Source organism: Lolium perenne, chromosome 7 (assembly GCF_019359855.2).
Source record: "Lolium perenne isolate Kyuss_39 chromosome 7, Kyuss_2.0, whole genome shotgun sequence".
NCBI lineage: Eukaryota > Viridiplantae > Streptophyta > Magnoliopsida > Poales > Poaceae > Lolium > Lolium perenne.
In genome coordinates, this window is record NC_067250.2 from 330,965,557 (window position 1) to 330,984,891 (window position 19,335).

The following is a 19,335-nucleotide window of genomic DNA, read 5'->3' on the forward strand; positions in this document are numbered from 1 at the left end:
CAGCACACTTGCCAACGGCCCCACCCTCGATCATTCCCACTACATAAAAGTCCACCTTGTCACTTGTCACCCCTTCGAACATTTCACCATGGATTCTAATTTAACAAAAAGAAATCTCCACATTTTATATCACATGCAAACAGTTGCACAAACATTTTGGATCATGTAACGAATCAGACGAACTGGTCTCCTATATCTCATTTCCAACATTGCAATGGTTTCATCCATTTTTCTGGTGGTCGATGATCATGGTTGGCCGTCCCATCATTGATCAACAATGAATTTCACATGTTTTTATCCCTGCTAAGGTGGTTTCCTTTCGCGGAAGCCTTTTCACAGTGCACAGTCTCAAATCTCCTGACCTGAGCTAGATATATAGTGCCGAAAATTGACAACCAAAGAGACGTCTTTTGAAATTCTTTATGCTAGCCAGATTTTCGCTGATACATGTTCATCTTCGATTGGGGAATTGTCCAAGATTACATGCCTCATGCTTGTGCCGCGAGGTCGGCCCCCCATGGAGTAGTATTTTTGAACGTAACGCCAATGGCCTCAATTTGTAATTCCTGATTAAACAATAGCACTTTTTTTTACCTTTTATTTAGTCTTGACCAAAAAGCATATAGTATCCAGTTATATCTTTCTATCCATCCTGGCAGGGAGTCGCACTATCTTTCGATCAAAAGATTAAGATGCCATAGATAGGCATATCCACAACTACAACGTTTTCCCTGTGGGATCGATTAGCGGACGCAATGAAATTGTTTTTTCCGAGTTTTCACCGAGAAAAGCACAAATGCTCCCCACTGAATTTTTCGTTTCATCTGACGAAGAAAGGTACATGGAGAGAGGGAGACAACACCTAACGCAGGGGGAGAGCTCAATCATACACAGGAACAACACAACACAACACAACATGGAAAGCATATGTCACGAACACGTAGTGATCATCCAGCTCGCCACCACCGGTACCGATCTTGTCGAAGGTGAAGGTCTTCAGCCCGCCGTCAGCCTTGGAGTGTTTGTCGATGGAGGTGGACAGACGCGTACTCGCCAAGGTCTTCGGTAGGGCACACTTTTGCCGGGAGGCTATCATCGCAACACGTGGTACTGGGATGGAGTCGAGCCCATTATCGACAACCAGATGGACAATTGCGCCAGGGAACATGCAGTGAGAGAACGTCTCCCTCATTTCCACCATGAGCGTCCCAAAAGGCAGCCGGATCCGGTCACCCACCTTCTAATTTAGCAGGTCACACCCAAGAACGCACACCGAGGCCACCTTCTTCTTTAGCGCAAGACACCTACTCCAAGGCGACCATACACTTTTCGCCAGAGAAGAGATCGGTGGCCACCCTAATGAAGGCACATCGCAACCTGTCGAGCGCATTGATCACGTCGGGAGGGAGCTCTAGAGCCCCCATGGAAAAGGTGGGCAACGTGTCCAGAAGGACGTTCCAGAGAACCAGACAGCCATGGGGAGAGAACAACACGGCATGCCAACCCGACAAATACTTGACGACCTTGGCGATGAGAGGGTGCCAATGAAGTTAAGCGGAGCATCTCGACCGAGAGGGGGACACCGAGATAAATTTGGCGAAATCCCTCCACCTAGCACTACAACACTTCTTGGATGTTAATAGCGGTTGAAGGGCTTGATTATTTTCCGCCAAAAAGAATCTTGTTATGTTGGGATTCCAAATGCAGAGTGTTGTATTAAGGGATTGTTGATCGCCAAAACTCACCGGCGGGCAGCGGCCTGTCAACACCGTAGAGCCGGGAAGAGCCTAGAGCTGCGGCTGGCTGAGACCCCTCCGAGCGACGGCCCGCAATGCTCTTCTGGTCACACGCGGCGATGCGAAGTGCAAGGGCGTGCCACCTGACCTATACCTGGTCAGGAAGGTGATGGGGATGCCTCGCTTAGTTCCTGCATGGCATACACGTAAACATTAAATACGAGCCTCGATCGGCTCTCAGGTTATCATGTGAATCGGCTCAAAGAGCCGATCCACCCATGATCCGTACGGGGTGCACGAATACTTGGTGATCCTGCTTGATCAAGATAAAGCTAATGAGATCTACGACGATTTAGGGTTTTCACCGCATAATCGGATCATCCTACTCCAGGTTGGGCCTCGCGGCCACGCACGGTGCTCATAAGCCGATCCTAAACAAGGCCAAAGAACCAACAATGATGTTGATCCGCGGAACATCCTGTTTAGGACTTGCGAACGCCACCCTACGTGCCACTGGATCCTCCCCCCCTTTGTAAGGCCTAACTATTGCAGATATTAAACTAATCCTTGCAGAGCAAGGAGCAATCGTAACGGATCAGATCTACTAAATGATGAACAAGCAGGGTGCCGCCCCCACGCCTGAGATAGGCGTGAGGACGGCTAGATATGCAAGGGTTGCACTACGTAAACATGTTTATACGAAGAACCATGCTAACCCTAACACATCTATGATAACTACGTTGCCCGCCATCAAAGACGCTTCAGTACGGGCAACGCATGAACAACGTGGAGCTTGTGCTGCCTAGATCGCAAGATGCGATCTAGGCAGCATGTCGCTTACCTGATTGAAACCCTCGAGACGAAGGAGTTGGCGATGCGCCGAGATTGGTTTGTTTTGGGGTGAACGTTGTGTTGTTGTTTATTCCATAAACCCTAGATACATATTTATAGTCCAGCGGACTTTCTAACGTGGGAATATCCCACCGTGCACGATACAAACTCTAACTTTTGATCTAAGATATAATCTACTATAATTAAAGATACACGGGCAATCTAGCCCAAATTCTCCGCGCAAGGCCGTTTCAGAGATCTTCCACGTGTAGTCTTCCAAGCCCATCTCTCTTACAGCCCACCTCTGGATTTGTCCGAAATCTGGTGATAACACATGCCCCCCTGGTTTTGGAAATAATTTTTCCAAAATCATTATATTTTCCTTTCGAAGGGTCATGTCGTGGCAGAACAGAGCCATTTGCAGCCTCCGTCATCATTATGCCCTGTCTTTTCAGCTTCTCTGCAAAATTTGACAGCTCTGACATTACTCCTTCGGAAACTGTGATGGCAGTAATTCCCACCAGGTTTCTCATTATTTAACCGTGCCGACTGAATAGTCATCTTTATCCCCTTCCTCTGTTCCAGCCATCGGCACTCCAAAAAACCCTTCTGCGCACCATGTCCTCTTCTTCCTCTGCCTCGTCGGGACTTTCCTTCGAGTCCTCTTCTCCCGAGCCGATGCCAGCACCGAGCCCACAAGAAGTCCATGCGGCCAACATCCGCCGCGCCATTGAGGCCGGGGAGGAGTCAGACCATGACTTCTCCATCTGGTCCGAGGACGACCAATCCTCGACGGACGGGGAGAGCGACCTCCGCTTCCTCGCCAACGGGGAATCGGAAGAGGAGAGCGATGACGATCGCTTCTCCTGGGATGACTTTACCTCCTCCGAGGTGAAGGAAGAGGAAGAGGAAGAGGAGGACGACGACGACAGCCTCTCCGACGAGCCGCCGGCCAAGCGCCATTGCCCCTGGCCAGGGAATCTCAGTGATTATGATAGCGACGACGACGACGACGACGTGGAGGACGAGGACAACGAAGGTCCTGCCGGCGGCCGCTACAGCAGCGATGACGAGCTCGCCGGGAGCAGCGCCGACAGCGCTGACGATGGTGACGACGAGGGCAGTGACGGCCCGTAGAATAGGTCCTCTAGAATAGGATCAGCAACAGTAGACGGGGCAATGTATCCCCTTAGTACTCCCTTTTGAGAGCAATCAACTCTTCTATGTAAGAAATCTGGTTTATCAATGAAGAACTTGTCCCCAATTTAAGTTTGCCGATTTCTTCGGAGTTTAATTGAGCTGATTCCCTCTTCTGCTGACCCTGCCGATCGTCACTTAGCCAATGCCCAACGAGCCGATGACAACGCACCAGTATCTCAATGCCCCACCCCTTTGAGCTCTGGCGGACAACTATGCAAATCGTCGTTCTCACGAGAGCCCCAGAATTGCTGCCGAAAACGACTTGATCCTGAAGTCGATACCACTGGGTTTTCAGCCTGATGAAATCTCAATCGGCTTCTCGAGAACGGCAAACTCTGCGCCATCAGTTGCCCCCCGAGCCTTTATCAAGGCGAGCATATCAGTGGACTGACCAAATGTGTCGCCATCGGTTTCCAAGTCATGATGCGGAACCAGCCGATTTCAGCAAAATTGGCTCTCCAGAGCAGAGAACCTTCAGGGTGAGCTGCCCCCCGAGCTTCTTCAGTCCACCTTCGCGCCTTGCAGGTCAGATCGGCTCCTCCCCTGTGGTGGATTTGATGCAACCCATCCTTAACCTGATCTGCACATTGCTCGTAAAAGGAAACCATAGGTTCTTGAAGAGAAAATCGAAGTTATCAAGCCACTCAATCGAGGAGCTCTTCCATTAGAGTCTCTTTTCGTGACTCACTTCCTGCTCCGTTGACCCTTTCTGCTCATAACAGCTGTACCTCTTGAGTCGATGGCCACGTATCTGCATCGGCTAAACTTTTGTGTTGTTTTTTTTTATTTGGCCGATTTTTCTTAATATTTTCCTTAATCGGCCCCCCCAATGTTCCACTGCACGCATGACTGCACGTGTTACCTGCACATGTTCATCTGACTATATGCCCCCCGAGCCGAATCTGCCAAATGACTGCAGATATCGGCTTTCTTGGTAAGTCAGGGCACTGCACTTGTACGTCGGCTTAGCAAAGATTCATGCTGACTTTCATCTGCCGACGTGGCCGCTGCCCAGTAGACCGTTGTTGACCACAAACAGAATATGTGCAGAAGACAATTTTGGCCGATTGCTGGAATCGGCCTCCACATTGCTTGTTCGATGAAGGTTTTGTAATGTCCCTCCATAAATTTTTTGGGGCCGATCACAAGGATCAGCCTCGCACGGTTTGCTCATTGGTTTAATCTTGCTACTCAGTTAGGCTGGATAAAACCAACCCAACCTCTGACTTGATGCGCCTGCTGTCGTCCACCTTGAGTGCATCGTATAATCGTGGAGCATTAAGCTCTGTCGGCAAGACAAGCACCATGTTTGTGCCAGCCGATGTTTCACCATCGGCTTTCTTTTGCTTGGGACGCCACTCCATTCTCCGTGGACGACCCTCCTCATCCAGGGCTCGCTGAACTTTCGCAGCCAGATCAGGCCGTGCCTTCCTTAGCGTATGCAGGTATAACCTTTCGGCTTCCTCCAGGCCGCGCAATCGCTGAGCCCTGCGTTTCTGTGAACAGCTGAGTCCGTCAGGGCACCACCTTGGACGGTGGTACCTGTCTTCTTCTTCTTCTTCTAGTCCCTCGTCTTCGGAATCTTCAATATCTGCCCAACGAGGTGACTCAGCACGTTTGCTTGGTGGTGGGAGAGGCCCTAAGCGCTCAAACACAGACACGTTGGCTGCCTCCTTCTTCTTCTTGTTGCATTCTGGGCAATTGCCGATTGTGGGCAATCGGCTCATTCCTGAATCCCAGCAGTGTCTGAAGAAAGGGTAGTCCCAGTGTCTGGCGTTGTCATCTTGCTCCCTTGATTTGTCTGTGGCACGGCGCTCGTGCTCCTCCTCATCGCGATCCTGCCGACGATGCCTTCTGGCTTCTCTAGCCAGACGATCTCCTTCATCATCATAGTTGGACCGTCGGCGTTGGTCGTATTGACTCACATATTTGTTGAGGAGGTGATCAGAGAGAGGTCGTTGATATCTTACGTTCTTCACTTCTCCCTCTGTGACGTAGCGCTTGCCATCATGATGGAGCCGATCGCGTGGAGCGGCCTCCTCTATATCCTTGCTATGAGAGCAGCTGCCCTCATCTCCATCTTTGCCAGAGTGGTTCCCAGGTCCTACCATGTTGATGTTGAACGTGGGACCTGGCTGGCAGCCCTCGGGGTAGATGACTTCTACCATGTTAACGGCGGGGAAGGGCTGGGTGTCTACCTTCATGGCATACTGGTTGAAAATTAAGCGCCCCTTCTCTATCGCCGCTTGGATGTGCTGACGCCACACCCTGCAGTCGTTGGTGGCATGGGAAAGCGAGTTGTGGAATTTGCAGTACGGCTTTCCGTTTAGCTCTTGCGCCGTGGGGAACTTGAGACCTTTAGGAATCGTCAACTGTTTCTCCTTGAGCAGGAGGTCGAAGATTTGTTCAGTCTTGGTCACGTCAAAATCAAATCCACAGGCGGCCACCCGGTGGCTTTACCCATTTGCGGGACACGGGGGTTCCTCCCCGAGTCCACTCAGCCACTGCTACTTCTTGGTCTCCCGCAGCACTTCACCTTCCTCTGTATCGACCATGACTACGCACGCTTGAACTTGTCTTGGTACAGTCCGGTGGCGCTGTTCATATGCTGATAGTTTCTGAACCATGTGCGCCAGCGAGGGATAATCTGCTTGGGAGGCCATGTCCTTGAGCTGTGTTGCAAGGCCAGCTACTGCCAACTCGACTGCTTCCTTTTCAGTTATACGAACCGAATAACATCGGTTCCTAAGATTCCTGAAACGCTGGATGTACTCTGTCACCGTTTCTCCGCGCTTCTGCCGTAGTTGTGCTAGATCGGCAATGCTAGACTCGGAAGCTTCTGAATGATATTGCATATGGAACTGTTCTTCCAATTGCTTCCAAGACTGGATGGAGTTTGCTGGCAAAGAGGTGTACCATCCAAAGGCCGATCCTGTGAGGGACTGTGAAAAGAGCCTCACGCGTAGCTGATCCGACACTGAAGCCGGTCCTAGTTGTGCCAAATATCGGCCGATGTGCTCGATGGAGCTGGAGCCATCTGATCCACTGAATTTGGAGAAGTCAGGGAGCCGATATTTAGGTGGCAGCGGGATCATCTCGTACTCGTCGGGGTACGGCTTGGAATAGCCGATTGCCCTCCTTTTCGGCACAATGCCGAACTGGTCTCTCGCATGGTACTGATCTGATCCGCCGTCTTGGCTGCGGTAGATGCACTACGAAGATTCGCCGGGGTGGCGTACTTAGCCAGCCAGGTTTGCTTTTCCAGCTCTGAGCCAACTGCAGGAGCTGGGCTCTGGAGTTTCGTCGGGGTGGCGTACTTAGTTAGCCACGTCTGCTTCTCAAGCTCTGTTGCTGACGTTCCTCCTGTTTGCGCCGGAGTCCCTGACGTTGTGGCCTGGTTTGAGAGTGCCCAGTTGCCACAATCTGGCACATACGTGCACGCGTATCCTTGAGGGATCTCCTTAGGCGCCTCAGCCAAGAACTGGCGGTCACTAGGGTCACCACCGATCCTGTAGACGACGAATGCCGGTGTAGCCGGCACTTCAGGTGGTGCTGCCAACGCATATGGCAGCGGTGGACGGGACTGGAGTGGCAACTCTCCTTGGTACGTCCCGAGAGCTGGTCCTGACGGCGAGTACTGGCGGCTCATGATCTCCTGGATCACGCGCAGAGCGAGACGCTCCAACACGTTGACCAAGTTTTCAGAGTGGCGGTGTAGCGAGTGAGCCACCAAGTAGTTGATCTCCTGCCGAAGGGCCCTGGTGCGTTCCTCCGACGGGGCAGAGAGATCTATCCCATCGAGTGCACCTTGTGGTGAGAATCCCTTCCATCTGATGCCATGGGTACGGGTTCTCTGAAAAGAGCCGATGAGGTCGGCTTCGAGGGTGGCCTTGATCTCGTCATGTTTCTTCTTGAGCTCAGCAGGCAACTCCTCGTAGGTGACTGGCGTGCCGTCCGTCGCCATCTCAGATGTAGATGGCGATGTGGTTGATGTAGATGATTGTCCCACCGGGCGTGCCAGAATGTGTTGATCGCCAAAACCCACCGGCGGGCAGCGGCCTGTCAACACCGTAGAGCCGGGAAGAGCCTAGAGCTGCGGCTGGCTGAGACCCCTCCGAGCGACGGCCCGCAATGCTCTTCTGGTCACACGCGGCGATGCGAAGTGCAAGGGCGTGCCACCTGACCTATACCTGGTCAGGAAGGTGATGGGGATGCCTCGCTTAGTTCCTGCATGGCATACACGTAAACATTAAATACGAGCCTCGATCGGCTCTCAGGTTATCCTGTGAATCGGCTCAAAGAGCCGATCCACCCATGATCCGTACGGGGTGCACGAATACTTGGTGATCCTGCTTGATCAAGATAAAGCTAATGAGATCTACGACGATTTAGGGTTTTCACCGCATAATCGGATCATCCTACTCCAGGTTGGGCCTCGCGGCCACGCACGGTGCTCATAAGCCGATCCTAAACAAGGCCAAAGAACCAACAATGATGTTGATCCGCGGAACATCCTGTTTAGGACTTGCGAACGCCACCCTACGTGCCACTGGATCCTCCCCCCCTTTGTAAGGCCTAACTATTGCAGATATTAAACTAATCCTTGCAGAGCAAGGAGCAATCGTAACGGATCAGATCTACTAAACGATGAACAAGCAGGGTGCCGCCCCCATGCCTGAGATAGGCGTGAGGACGGCTAGATATGCAAGGGTTGCACTACGTAAACATGTTTATACGAAGAACCATGCTAACCCTAACACATCTATGATAACTACGTTGCCCGCCATCAAAGACGCTTCAGTACGGGCAACGCATGAACAACGTGGAGCTTGTGCTGCCTAGATCGCAAGATGCGATCTAGGCAGCATGTCGCTTACCTGATTGAAACCCTCGAGACGAAGGAGTTGGCGATGCGCCGAGATTGGTTTGTTTTGGGGTGAACGTTGTGTTGTTGTTTATTCCATAAACCCTAGATACATATTTATAGTCCAGCGGACTTTCTAACGTGGGAATATCCCACCGTGCACGATACAAACTCTAACTTTTGATCTAAGATATAATCTACTATAATTAAAGATACACGGGCAATCTAGCCCAAATTCTCCGCGCAAGGCCGTTTCAGAGATCTTCCACGTGTAGTCTTCCAAGCCCATCTCTCTTACAGCCCACCTCTGGATTTGTCCGAAATCTGGTGATAACAGGGATTATCTTCCCCACAAGGGTGACTCGAGAGTTTATGTCGACCTCTCGGGGAACTAGATGGCAGAGTATCCTCCTCTCTCTTATTCAAGCAATTCCGCAAGTAAAATAAATGCATCGTGTCCCCAAATCCACCGTGTGGTTGCCAAGCACAAGGTTTCGCGTAAATAAATAACACAATAGCAATAAAACAAGTAGTAAACTAATCTAGATAAGATAACTAAACAAAAACTGTAAAGATGATTGATTGTTTTTGGTGTTTTGGACGCAAATAAGAAAATCAAATATTTTTGTATTTTCAGATTAAAATAGTGCATAAAATAGAAAACAATGTAAATGCAAGATAAATGTGTTTCTTATGATAAATAGTAGACCGGGGTTCATGTGTTCACTTGACTATTCGCTCATAAATTTGTGGTGAACAAAAATCAATTCATAAATTAGATATGAAGGTACAAATAATACTATATATAAGATCGGAATTAATATGGACATCACGTCCTAACATAGAGATAATGTAACACACCTCTCTTATACTTCACAAAAAAGAAACTTTATCAATCTTGTATTAAAAATTAATAGAGCATAGCAATAAGTACTTTGACATGATGTTTGAATATCAAATATGCTACCTTGAACAAATAACATCATCATTGATGTCACATAATGAACATAGCACATGCATTCACTTTATCCCTAGTGAGATACCAAAAGAAAGGTAAAAACCATAATAGATCATGAACATATTGTCACTATCCAATCACTAAAACCATGCTGCCACATCTAACACACACATCACCCCACACACGCTCTTCCATAGATGACTGATCAGAACATAAACTTAAGAACGGGATACATAATATGCATCTATCAATACATCTCACAATATAATAAGATCAGATCTCATAAAACAATATCATTAAAAAGGATCCACCACGTAGGTATTACAAATATGACCATAATCATGGTAGGCAACTCATATGGCACTAAGTACTATGAAGAACATGAGAGAAATAGATCAAGTCACTGCCACAAACTCATAGTCCAGAGGTGGACTACTCTCTCTTGGTCATGGTGATGACGATGAAAACGTAGGAGAAGGTGGAGATCCCTCCTACGATGATCCTGACGGAGTTTGCCCCTCAAATCTTCTCTACAGCAGCCTCTGTTTTGGTGTTTCTGTCTTTCTGCGGCGCTCTCCTCCCGAGAACTCTTCGGGGTCATATATATATAGTGGGTTTTAGGAAATAAGTCGGTTCACGAAAAAATTAGGGCAAACGGACGATCGATGGCTGAACGGATGTGGGTGGCGCGGCCAAATTTTGGGTCGCGCCACCTATGATCTTTCGGCCCTCGGACCTCTCCAGGCGTGCTTCAAAATTCCATGGTGTTCCTCCCGATGAAAAAAATGACATTCCAAAAATTTCAGGCCAATTTGACTCTGTATAGCTCCCTGCAAGTGAAAGATACGCGAAACGGGGTTTTCATGTTCTGCAAGTTATAAACCAAATAAAATAGATCATTGGTAAATCCCCATAAATCAATGTAAACTAATGTATTATCATCATATATGTTGCAAATATGTGGGAATTCAATATGATAAAGGTCGGGTGTGACATGCATGGGCACCAACGTGCTTTTGCTGAAGTTAATGCAGAGCCTAGTTGCATGCTCAAACTGTTGGAGTAGAAGGTGCATGCGCCCCGCCAAGCACGTGTCTGCACACATGATATGAGCATGTCGTCAGCATGGGGCCAGGAAGCCATCAATGAGGGGCTGCTGGGGAATGTCGTCGCGCTGGATCAGCTGCTGGAGCAGGTCAACCACGACGAGAAAGAGGTACATCGATGGAGGATCGCCTTGCCGTAGCCGTCACTAGCACTGAATCCACTTGCCTGGAATGCCATCGAGGAGGACGAGGGATCTCAAGGAGGTGAGAGCCTTGCTAAGGGACTTGACGGAGCAAGTTTGGAGGGACACCGGCTGGAAGGATCCCAGTGAGAGGACGCCCGTCTTCTTTAGCAGGAGGACGACATGACCGTGAATGAAAATTTTCAAACCGGCGAAGAAGGCCGGGGTGGACCGAATCCAACAAAGTTAAATTGGAAAAGAGGGTATATACTATTATATGGTACCTCCTTTACAAATTTTCTTCACGCTAAAAAAGAAGAGCAACACCGCGATTTTTATTTATTTTTCACAGGTAAAGCTTGTCTCATTTTTCACAGGCACACACTTGTTTGTTGGTCCTAACTAGACGTTTAATCAGGGCAACATTGTTCGCGTCCACTATAGTGTCACTTGGCACCATTGTTCGCAAAGCAAAGGGGAGTTGCCACGCGTGCAAGAAGAGTGGCTGGCTCCTTTCACTACCTGTCAGTGGGCCCGCTGCTCCTTCCACCACCATGACATCTAAAGGTATAAACGTTGCATCCCCATGGGGCACTCTGAAGCTATCCATGTGTAGGGCGTTGGCCTCGTTTCGTTCTAGCCTATTGGCCCACGTGTTGCTCTATGGTTGGCTCGGGTTAGGGAGTACAAGAAAAAATATCGGGAGAAAGGGGGAAGAGGTCGCGACCCAGGCGAACCCTATCCATTCCCTCCGTGCTGCTGCCGCCTCTCCCTCTTCCTCTCTCTCTCTCTCTCTTCGTCGGCGCCAGCGTGGCGCTGCGCCTTCCTGGCGCCGGGCTCCACCACCTGCCCTTCTCCGCCTCTCAGTCCTCGTCTCCCCTCCTCGTCGGACCGTCCTCCCCCATGGAGTATGGGAGGTGCATCACGCGGAGAAGCTAGAGCAGCAGCGGGGAGGAGATGAACTAGATTGCCTCCCGGAAGGGTCTCTCCTTTGTTCTCTAGCGCGAGGCCTCCTCCCTCCGCATCTTTGATTTGTAGCTTTCTTCCGGTGTATATATCACCACTGGATCTAATTGACTGTAGCCACTTTTTTCTGCAGCTTCCCTTTAGATTTCTTTTGTCCTAATTTTCCTCCTCCCCTCTCTTTCACTCCTCACAATTTCTCATCTTTATTTGTACAGATGGCTTTACATCTAGGCCTATAAGGTGTTTGATAAATATCCAAGCAAACTGCAGGAAAGATGAATGCATTTTTATGCTCTGCTATCAATTAGATGTACAATATTTACCCCTCAGGTATTTGATTTTCATGTACGATATATGCTTCTCTTTATTATGTGAGTTGCATTGCAAGATATCATTGATGAAATGTTTGAGTAAATTCCTAGAAAATTATATTTGTGAGTGATTGTTTGGGACATTTCAGATAATATTTCTCAGATTTGAAGCCCTTGTACAGGTCTCTCGATGCCTTGAGAAGTACCAGATAAGTGCAGTTGTCTATTGTGTTGATCAAGAACAGGGCAGGGGCGTTTAGAACATGTGTGCACAAATTACTGTCAGGTGACCTATTTGGATGAACCTGGTACTTTTCAGCAATATGAAATGCATAGCTGCATAGCTGCACTGCATCTTGATGAGCGAATCGATGATTTATGTTGAATGTATTGAAGATGGATAATGGTGCTAAGATGTTGTAAAAGAAAATTTGGTAATGTCCGAGCTGAAACTTATTCATATCCTCTTTACAGTTTGAATAACTGTAGTCCTGCCAGTATCTTAACAAAACTATTGATTCGGTTGTCAGGTGTACTTGCCTGTATCTAATAGTGATTTTCCCATTTTTACTTTGTAGATTTCAGTTGAAAATTAGTTTATGCCAAGCTGCTACAACGTTTGATAAATTAAGATGTCAAGTTGTATTATATGGTCCCTGGTATATGCTAACACCGCGATTGCCTTGCCTCTTCTAAATCCTTTTTATTTTCTATCATTGGCTAACTTCTTTTCTTTTGCTACGATGAAAAGCTTGGAGAGCAAGGGCGTTGTTGTAAGTATCTCTCTTTCTTGACATAGCGTACTTACAACAAGGCCGTTGCTATATAAATAACTGATTGTGCATCAGTTTCAGATGCATCGATTGTGGCAACCAAATAAATAACTACCCAACAAAGCAAGTGTCCTGGAAATGCCCAGGTATTACTACCAGACAGCAGTTTCAGATGCATCAACTTGGTTGTGTTATCAGATGCATACGAATTTACATTTAGATATTTCACAGAACAATTTTGCATAGAAATTCTTTCACTTAGTCCTACATTCTACGATCTTTATTAGAAGAAATACAATAAAAGTCGCAGCTCACTGCTCATTCCTTGCCCTGTAGTGGAAAGCATGAGAAGGAAAAGACAATGAAAAGCAACCAAGAAATTATTCGCGTGTGGAACATTGCCAGGTCAAAACCCCCAAGACTTACTACAACCGAATAAGAGAAATTTCTGGTAGCCACACTGACTCTGAATTATTCTCATTGCAGTAAAATCCATAATTCTGTACTCAGCAACGAGTCATGCTGAGCCGAAGGTTAGAAGTATATATAATAAGAATCACACTAGGAGATACAATTATATTCGCCCTTGGAAGCGACATGTAATATTACTATAGAAAAATGGTGTTAAATTCCATACTCAGCAACCAGTCATTCTCATGCAATAGCATTCCGATCAGGTATCTCGATTTCCCAAAAAAAATTTAGATCTAATAATATTTTCCATGTCAAATTATTTAATGCGTTCGTTTGGATTAGCTTGTTCGGTGAATTGTTACTAATCTGACCTGTAAATCTTGACCGAGACTCTCTGTGTAAGTTCTTGGGTCAGAACCTACAATCTCTTAGATTTTTTATCTGAAACATGATAGATCATAAGAAAATTGTAGAAAGTAAGTGAAATTTAAAATGATTGTCTTCTGTAAATCCCTGGGCACGTGTCAATGATGCACTATTCCAATGCAAGCATCTGGTACCATCCTCCATGCACAGTTTTCTCTCTAATTTGGTTGTTTTTTACTACACAGTAGTGACATCAAAGTAATAATTACATTCCACTTCTTAATATATTGTTCGTCAACCTAATAAGATACTTAATTTAGATGTACATACTGGTCGTTTTGATGGGTAAACAAGCAGAGAAACAAAACACTATTCCAAAGCAAGCATCTGGTACAATACCATCCTCCATGCACAGTTTTCTCTCCAATTTGGTTGCTTTTTACTACACAGTAGTGACATCAAAGTAATAATTCCATTCCACTTCTTAATATATTATTAGTCAACCTAATAAGATACTTAATTAATTTAGATCTACATGCTGGTCGTTTTGATGGGTAAACAAGCAGAGAAACAAAACATGGCGTTTTTACAATAGTTTGTGGAATGGTTATATGTAGCGTGATTTTTTTTTTAGTATGAGCACATCTTCCTTTGCATCGATAGGATATTTAAAATACTTTAAAATCTCCAGCTTCTGGCATTTAGTTGAGAACTTCAGATCCATAGATGAGAATAACACTTAATGAGAACTTCAGCTATATTTTTAACATATTGCCTTGTCTTTGCTTGGTCTGCTAACATGTGCTATTCATAGTTCCTTTCTTGCTTCCAAAAAATAATATTGCGATGATACTATGCTAAGCTTTTGTGCTACAACAGAGTTAATGATTGAAAGCTAGGTTTACTTTGTATAGCTATTAGCATTGTTTTAGACAACCTGATTCAAACACTTTCTATTTGCATCTGTTCCCGCACTAATTCCTTTTCGTTTTCATTGGTAGGTGTCGTGCAACCCATCATGTGAAATACCACTTTATTTGCACATCTAATACAACTTATCCTGGCCGGACCAGTGAATTCTTTCAAATTTCTGCTGCAACGTACACGTGAGAGGGTGAAGAGGACCCTTTTTTCACTGCCTAAACTACCATTGAAATCGACTCACCCTTTGAGGGATTTGATTACTACTCCACCATCACCAGGTCCAGGTTTGAGGAGCTCAACATGGACCTCTTCAGGAAGTGCATGGAGCCTGTTGAGAAGTGTTGAGAAGTGCCCGAGGGATGCAAAGATGGACAAGAGCAGGTCTTTTCCACATACTCTGACAATCATCCCCACGGGCTGATCCAGGTGTTTGAGGCTGAGATGACAAGGACTAGGTACAACAACAAACTTGGCAAGTTTAAGCTCTCCAGCATCCCACCTGCACCCAGGGGTGTTCCTCAAAGCAGTGTCTGCTTTGACATTGATGCCAACGGTATGCTGAATGTCTTTGCTGAGGACCAGACAACTGGCCAGAAGAACAAAATCAACATCACCAACGACAAGGGAAGGCTGGGCGGACGACATTGAGAGTCCAAGATGGTGGGAAGTACAAGTCTGAGGACGAGGAGCACAAAAAGAAGTTGATGCCAAGAACTCCCTGGAGAACTATGGCTACAACATGAGGAGATTGCTTCCAAGCTGCCAGCGGACGACAGCGGACGACAGGAAGAAGATTGAGGAGGTTGTTGACCAGGCGATCACATAGCTGGACAACAAGAAGCTCGCCGAGGTTGATAGTTTTAGGAGAAGAAGAGTATATTGCCCTCGAAATATATGTGATACTCAGAAGAAACAATTTCGAAACCTAATTTATTGTACATTTAATTACAAGTTAGCCAAGCGGCCATCAAAATATTGTCGTTGCAACAGATCCAATTTTGCAGTCCAGCTTATTTTCATGCATGATCAATATGACGGTTTCTAAATCGTTTACCAAGTGCGAGAGTCAGGGAGCCCGCAGAGACTTCCTGTTTGTCAGCTTAATGGACCGAGCCATATCCATTTCTATCGACGAGCTTCGTTACAATATTCTTGGCGTTTTTGCTTCCGTACGCACCCACCACAAACAAGCCAAATCGCGAGAACACATGGACGGTTAGGATTAGTTCATACCGCTTCGGGTCTGGGGGCATGATCGTCATTTCCTGTGTACTTCGAGTTTGGCTGGGTTCGTATCAGCCCACGTACAAGCCCGTATATGACCCATATCGCAATGTATTATACGCCTACGTGTCCACGCGCGGCCACGCGGAACCGCCGAGATATATAACGCTTTTCTCCCCTGTCCTCTCCACAGTTCAGCGCATCCATCCAAAGCAATCCCCAAATCGGGAAAAAACCCTAGGTCAAGAACAGCACAGCTCGCTCTCGCTCGTGCTCGCTCGTGCTCGTCCATGGAGAGGGGGAAGGGGAAGGAGGGAAAGGGCAAGGAGGCGGCGGTTGACGACACGCAGTTGGCGGCACCATCGGCGGCCGGAGCTGCCCCAGATCTGAGCTCCGGTTGGGGCCAGACGGCAAGATTCGGCTGGCCGGTGGCTGCTCCGGCGAGCAAGAAGCGTGCGCACGAGACGGAGGCGCAGATGCGGCGGTGGAAGAAGAAGAACCAGAAGAACCGAGAGAGGCAGGAGAGGAAGGCGGCGGGGCTCAAGATCAACAGCCCCGACGACGTGCCCACCTTCGAAGAATTCGACTCCGCCGACCCGTCCGAGGTAAATTTCTCAACCTCTCAACCTTTTTTTTTTGCTTTACATACCATTTTTTTTTTGCACATTTGGGGTTGTTGGCAAAGAAAACAGGGCATCATGGTCATGGTTTCTCAATCAGGCCATGGTTCAGAGCGGTTGCCTTCCGCTTCGATTGTGGCCTAAGCACATGCATTTGCATAATTCCCTAGAGAAACTAAGCAAGATGTAAATGGTAATATGACAAGTCATCCATATGTACCTGTGCCTTTTGGCTCATCCAATTAGTAACAAGAGAAATTCAATGATCTTTAATCACACCCCTTGGAACATTGGTGTTGTTTGCTTCCATACTCTTGGTTGCTTCCATACTCTTGGTTGCATAAGGAGGGTAAAGAAACCTCATCTACATATCCAACAAAAGTAATATTATCATAACATGAAATGTAAATCATAAGAACTGTAGCAAAATATTTTTAGTGAACTCTGGATCTACCTTTACTTGCGCCAATATATCCATTTTTTGCACATTTGGGGTTGTTGGCAAAGAAAACAAAGCATCATGGTCATGGTTTCTCAATCAGGCCATGGTTCAGAGCGGTTGCCTGTGTTTCTCTGCTCCTTGCTCAACGCATTGATGCTATGCTAATTTAATTAGCTCTTGCTTAGCTGCTTGCTACTCCAGTACTGCTTAGCTCAGTAGCGGAGGACGACCCAAGATTATGGTGTGGTGAAGATGATAGCTTAGAGGAAAAATTGATACCACAAGCCAAGATTAAGCGCTAGTTCTAGCATAAAATCTGCTCAAGTAATAGTCTATTAGTATTAATTGCCAATGCTAGCTATTGCATAGGCTAGACCTTGCCAGAATGGGAGATCCGCCACTGGCTTACCTGCTTGTTTCTGTTTGGTACATTGTTTGCTTAGCAGCTTGTGTGTACAAAAAAATTGGAGTAAAACCGAGGCTAACCAGGTATTAATCCTCGTATTCCTCAGAAATGTAGCATTACATGCTTAGGATACAAATTTACAACATATTATAGGGTTATATGTGCCCATCTTGACTTCCTGTTTCATGTTGTTTACTTGAATTAGGAGCTTAAATCCTGGTTAGTAATTTGTATGAATGTGTTAAACTTTTATTTAACCGTGTGATTAAGAGATGCTTGCCATATTAATTTAACACTTATTTCCATCAATTCGAACAACATTTGTTAACTGGTTAATTCACACTATTGCTATAATGTCTTATTTATACAAGTTTTAAATTGCAGATGCTATCTACAGTTAATAACTAATTTGCATTATTGATTTACTTATTTATGCAAGCTTTAAATTAGACATGGTATGTGTAGTTACTAACTAATGTGCATTTATACAAATAATTACTTTGCATTGTTTTCATTCATTTTCTATTTATAGTCATTACATTGTTTATATGCAATAGCAGCTAATTAACCTAATTTACTTCATCTAACAGGAGGATCCTTCGGATGAATTCGGTTCTGACCTGGAGGATAGGGACCAGAAGAGCAGGCATGTTCTCCGCAGGCTTAGGTCTGGGGAGATTCGCTACCTTCTTGGCCCAGGTAGGTTCAAGTGCCCCTGGTGCAGCCGCAAGGAAATGCCGACGGACTTCCTCGGCATGTACCAGCATGCCACCTACACTGGTGTTGGCAGCGGGCAGACACCCGCACACCTCAGGGCCAAGCATGCCGCCTACGGCCTGTTCCTCAAGAAGTACGCCCCCCGGCAGTAGGAGCATGCGGAGGATGGTGCCGACCTGCCTGCCTACCTGCCTGCCGACCTGCCTGCCTACCTGATGCCTCTTTCTTTAGTTGTGTGTTTATGTTAGACTCTGTCGTGCTTGTGGTGTTAAAACTTGGTTAATGCTGTTGTGAACTATGTTTCTATTTAAGTATGTGTGAACTATGTTTCTAATTAAGTATGCTTAGTGTTTAAGCATGTGTATGATGTGCTTACTACATATGCTGATGTGTTGTGCATACTTGGCCCTGTTGTGTGCTTGGATGCTAGGTAAGCATGTTCTATTTGCTGCTGTTGGTCTAGCCTGTTAGCATGATGTAGTGACAAAGATTTATTTTTTTAGATCAACACGGGTTGCCCCCAGCCCCAATTTCATTGAAAAAGAAGCCAAGTCTATTACAGGATTAAAACTAGACACCAACAAAATAAAAGGAAAACAGGGTTTACTGGGGAGATTGGCTGCCATCCCAACCAACTCCGATGTACCAGGAAAGCCTGGAACAGGTTTAGAGCAGTGATCACACACTGAAAACAACCGCCATCTAAATCCATTACACAAACCAAACAGATAGGTAGGACACACTAGCACAACTCCCATGCTTCAATTCACCAAGTGACAAAGATTTTGCCAAAGTAAGCGTTTGATTATAGGAAATGTATTGTCAGTTTTGCTCAGTTGTGTTGCAGACGATTTGTACATAATTGATAAGGTATTTTCCAGTGGAAATGGGGGAAAACCTCTGGTAATCTAAAATAAAGACGGCATGTTGGCAGTAGGGTGGAGTTGTTATCTTATGTGATACTTGACAGCAACAAATCTCTCAGTCAACAACAACAAATAGCTCATTTCACAGCTACAACACTCACAGCAGACAGCAGCCCAATCTAGACTTGACTAATGGGCCAACTCCATCCAATTAGGCCCATTAGGCTACATATAAAACAGGAACAGCTATCTCATTTAACAGCAACAATAATCGCAGCGGATAGCCCAATCTAGATTTGACTAATGGGCCATCTCCAACCAAATTAGGCCCATTAGGCTAGTTGAGGTGGTACATATTAAAAATCAAAAAAATGAAGCAAAAAATGAGTGTTGCCGCGACTCGAACCGCACACCTCGTGGGAAGTCGTCTCGCAGGGGTAGTCTGCTAACCAGTGGGACGGATAGATACATATTGACACTCACAAGTAA

The 19,335-nt window shown here is 46.5% G+C and overlaps 1 pseudogene; it reads left to right on the plus strand.

The window, feature by feature from the left end:
- Positions 1 to 10,703: 10,703 nt before the first annotated feature.
- Positions 10,704 to 15,617, plus strand: LOC127312841 (heat shock 70 kDa protein 5-like; annotated as a pseudogene).
- Positions 15,618 to 19,335: the final 3,718 nt, after the last annotated feature.